This window comes from Orycteropus afer, unplaced genomic scaffold, assembly GCF_000298275.1.
Source record: "Orycteropus afer afer isolate SDZICR_OR568_19922 unplaced genomic scaffold, OryAfe1.0 scaffold00006, whole genome shotgun sequence".
NCBI classification, from domain to species: domain Eukaryota; kingdom Metazoa; phylum Chordata; class Mammalia; order Tubulidentata; family Orycteropodidae; genus Orycteropus; species Orycteropus afer.
In genome coordinates this window covers 7,841,323-7,846,416 of record NW_006921593.1, presented here as the reverse complement: position 1 = coordinate 7,846,416, position 5,094 = coordinate 7,841,323, and positions in this window count along the sequence as shown.

The following is a 5,094-nucleotide window of genomic DNA, read 5'->3' as shown; positions in this document are numbered from 1 at the left end:
ACACCTCCCCTGCGCGCCGGCTCTTGCGCGCGCACCCGGAAAGGGCGGGGGCGGCTGGCGAGCAGGGTTAGGGAGGGCCGGGGGCAGTCACGGCATATTGGCTGCTGCCGGAGCTGGAGGGACCCTTAGGGTCTCAGCGCTCCCCGAGCGGGCGGGCGGGCGGGTTTGTTCCATCCCGCTTGGCGACGAAGACATCCCTTTCGGTGAGCTCCCCCAGCTCCGCTTTGCGTGGTTGTGAATGGCTAGAGGGAAAATCTGGCCCGGAGACTCGGATTCTGTTACTTTCGGAGCATTTCTGAGCGGCAGCGGGCTTGGTGGGTTCTCTCCGGGTGAAAATACTGCCCGTCCCGGTCACTGTGGGTGCGCCCACCCACACCTCTCTACGCATGTTATTACAAGAAAAAGGATTTGGCTACTGGATTTCCACGACCCCTTTCTGTTCCCAGAACCCAACAGCTCGAAATACTGGAATTCAAACTCCCTCCTTGATTTAGTTCCTTGGGCCTGAAAAAGAAACCAGGCCGCCAACTAATAAAAATCAGACTGCAGAGCCAAAGTATCCGAGAGGCTCCACCGCCCCATTTTCATCTCATGAAAGTTGTTCGTTTCCCTGCTGGTTGTTTTTGTTTGTGATTTTTGCTTATTTGTTATTTTAAGTGCGCATTTTTAATACCGAAAAAATACATGACAGTGTTCCTTGTCATCGTTGGGTCCCATGGAGTCGATCCCAATTCATGGTGGCCCCATGTGACAGAGCAGAACTAACAAACCCACAAACTAGCAAACCCACAGGGGTTTGTAGACTTTCATTTACGAAATCAGATCACTAGGTCTTTCTGCCCAGAAGCCACTGGTTGGATTCAAACCTCCAACCTTTTGGTTAGCATTCTCATTCCTATCTGGGTTCAACAGAATCCTTAGTGTTTGCTTTGCATAATCTACCAAAAACTGGATTTAAAAAAAAAAAAAAGGTAAATAAGAAGGGGACATCAAAAGCCACAAGGGACACTTTTTAACCATACCTTTTGGGGAAAAGAAAGTGTTGAAGGGGAAGAAAACTGGGTTATTGAGCACTTATTCTATGCCAGGAGTTCTGGTGGAATAGTAATTGAAGCATTCGGCTGCCAACTGAGAGGTCCATGGTTCAAACCCACCAGCCACTCCAGGGGAGAAAGATGAAGCAGTCCGCTTCTGTAAAGATGTACCACCCTGGAAACCCTCTAGGGCAGTTCTACTGCATCCCAAAGAGTTGTTATGAGTCAGAGTCGACTTGATGACAGTGGGTTTGGGGTAGTTTGGGTTTATTATATGCCATGTACTAGAACATATTCTCGCTGAATACCCAGTTGAACTCGGTGTTATGATACCCTACTCCAGAAGAAAACTCGCACAATCAATGGAAACTACTGCAAAAATGATTTGTGAAGGTCCACTCAGCCACAGGAAACTAAGTCTGGAGAAGGTGAGGCATTGGTCTGGGGCCCAAAGCCAGTAATAGGGGCTAAACCCAGACTGTCCGACTCTCAAACATGTGCATAGCCTGAGTGGGAACAGGAAACAAAACAGAGAAAAAGGCTTCTGAGTAATTAGGAAGACATTTCTAAGCAGGGGTCAACTTCCAGAGATTCCTCTCCCTCTGAAGCTTGAGAAGACCCTGGGTGGTGCAAAGGGTTGGCACTCAACTACTGACCTGAAGGTTGGCAGCTGGAATCCACCCAGTGGAGGTAATGAAGAAAGGACTAGTGGTCTCTTCTGTAAAGATGGCAGCCAAGAACACCCGGTGAGCAGTTCTATGTAACATGGAGGGTTGCAATGAGTTGAAATCAACTTGATGGCAATGGGTTTGTTTTTTGGTTTAAAGCCTATAAGGAATCCCTCAGGGAGCGCTGGTGGCGCAGGATAAGGCATTTGACTGCTAACCAGAAGGTCAGCAGTTCAAACCCACAAGCAGCTCTCCTGAAGGAAGATGGGGCAATCTACTTCCAGAAAGAGTTACAGCCTTGGAAACCCAATGGGGGATGCTATGGTCAGAATCCATTCAGTGGCAGTGAGTTTGAGTTTTTGTTTTAAGTAAGGAGTTCCTCAGAGGCAAATGGTCCACCCAGAGGAGCCTTGAAAAAAAGGGTGATCGACTTCAAAATAATCAGCTATTGGAAACCTATGGAACCCAGTTCTATTCTGACATGCATGGGATCACCATGAGTCAGAGTTGAGTCAATGACAAGTGATTAAAGCTTCTAATAAGTTCCTTGCCCAAACTAATGGATGACTGTTGTAGGTCTCGCAGTGTCCTCTCCCCTCAGCTTCCAGCTGCATCCTAGGACAGCTTCTGCATTCATAAATGACCCCGTAGATTCAATGAGTGATCCACTGTCATGACCAGGCCCTGAACTCTGTCATCCCACAAAACTGCTCCACTCTACCAGCAGCCTATAGGGGCCTACCCTTCCTTTCTCCTCCTTGCCCTCCTCCCCCAGCCTTTCCATCTCTCCCTGAGTTCCTTCTCTCCTCTGCCTGGAGTTCACGGTCATTCGTTTACTTCACACACACTTCTAATAGAACCCACAAATCACACACACTCATGGTCATGTTCCCCCCACTGCCCCCAGACTAGCAACTCCCAACTTGAGTCAGTCTCACCATGTTTCCTCCACCCATACACCCAGGAGATAAGAGTGCTCCCAGGTAACGCTTGGGGACATCAGCAATTGGTGGTGTCATAACTTTAGTTGGGCCCTTGATGCTGCTTGAAAACGCTGCTCTATGTCTCTCAACATAGCCTCTTCTTTGGTAGACTTTGGGAATTGTATTATCAAACAAATACCAAATAAAATTGCATGTATGTCCCTAAGGGTATTTTTCTGGGGAAAGAACTCAGAACTTTCATCAGATTTTCAAAGTGGTTGTTGTTATATGCTGTTGAGTCAGACCCGACTCATAGCAACCCCTCCTTGGATTTCCGAGGCAGTATCACTACGGAAGTAGATTGCCCCATCTTCCTTCCGAGGAGTGGCTGGTGGGTTTGAACCACCAGCCTTCTGGTTAGCAGTCAAGTGCCTTAGCCACTATGCTACCAGAGCTCCCTTCAAAGTGGTCAGTGACCCTAAAAATCTAAGGACCTGCCTAACACAATGTAGATACAAGAAACACACAAACATATGCATAATCAGCCAAATCCTATTATATGCCAGCTGCTTATGAATCAAGGGCCACTGAGGCACACGTTTTTGGAGCCATCAGGTTAGGTTGCTTCCAAGGCTTGATTGATGTTGTTCTTGTTAGCTTCTGCAGTGCAGTGAATTGCTTAAATGGCCCTTCTAGGTACAGTCCTCCATTTTGTGATGTACTGTAAATCCTAGTCTCTACACCTATTTAGGGTGGGATATATCTTGAGTCCCACCTTGCTGGAGGGTATGACTCAAGTCACGACCCTTAGTTTCCTTGAGGGTATATATATGAATGTTCAGGCCAAGTTCACTTTCTTGCTCTGGTCCTGTGTTAGGTTTATCATCATCTCACCCCTGGACTCGAGACAGCTGTGGTCATATGACCTGCCGATTTCAGTTCACCAGCCCCTACAACCATGTGAGTGAGGAGAATCCTTCAGACCTACCCATGAACTTGGGACTTACCAGCCTCCCACCAGCACGTGAGCCATTTCCTTGGCAGTTTATAAGTTCTGTGAGAGCCTTCAGTGAAATACGGAACCCTAGGATGGGAGGGGGAATACTGAACAGAGGAGGAGGAGGAGGAGGAGTTGATGTCAGAGGTGATGGTGTGGGACAGCTGTTTGGAAAAGTTACACATCTGGGACATCGTTCACCTCCACCTCACAGGGACCAGCCTTGTGCTGATCTTTCTAAAAGGAATTATTCGAGCAGGTTCCATTGGGTTGGCCTGGGACTCATGGCAGCCCTATGCACAAGGGGATTGGACAGTTGTGATCTGAGCGTTTTCATTGGCTGATTTGCCAAAGCAGATCCCTCGGGTCTTTCTTCCTACCAAGTCTCTGTAGAGGACATAAACCTTTGAACCAAGGCCAACATGCTTATATGAGTGAAGGCTGAAATGACACAATGGAGTGGGATTGAAAACATACTGCCTGCTGAGTAAACTCTCAAACCAAGGAGGAGCACACTTTTGGCCACTTAAACTAAATACAAAGAAATTAAACAACCTGTTTACAGAGCCATCAATTGCCCTCTACCCCGAAGGGCAAGAAGCCCTCAATTAATGATGCCATCTGTCTACACACCATTTGTCCCAGTCTAGCTGATAAAACCAACAAAATCACTCTTGAATCCCTAAGTGGTCCAAACAATTAATGTGATTTGCTGATAACTGAAAGGTTGGATGTTCAAGTCTGCCCAGAGGCACCTCGGAAGAAAGTCCTGGTGATCTACTTCTGACAATCTCATTGAAAACCTTACAGAGCACAGCTCTACTCTCATCCACATGGGGGTAGAATAAAGTGTTCTAATAGCATCAGACCAGGGAAGAGAAGAGAATCAAGAGCAGCCCAAAGTGGATTCCTATGAGGGGAGCTCAGACTCAAAGAAGGAGCTCCATTCTTTGACCTTTTTTACCAACTCTGATACCAGCTATCTCTGCTAAGTCCTCTCTACTTCTCTGCTGTGTTCAGTAATCCATTGTAATGGTCACACAGAAGTCACAGACCATCCTCACAATTATGGGGTTTATTAAAGAAGTAACCGGCTACAATGCAGGATCAGGATCGTCTTGGAAGTAACAAGAGCAACTCAGGAGACAGGAGGCAGTTCATCAATCAGGACCGCTTCCAACTGCTCAGCTCCTTTGCCGCCATGCCACAGGCATGGCAGGCCTTGCTCTCCCCCGTGCCCACCACTGGCCCTCGTTCTCAGCCTCTATCCTGCTCAGACATGTGTTTTATCTCTTTAGCTCTGCTGATAAGTACCTGGAGGCACCCCACTCCACCAGGAAGCCTCCTGACTGAAGGTACTCAGCTGTCTCACTCTGTGGGTGGTGGGCTCACTGCAGTCATTTGCCAGTTTCATGTCACTGCTGTCTTGTGCCATTGCAGTGATCCCATGCTCCAATCCAGGTTCCTCTTTT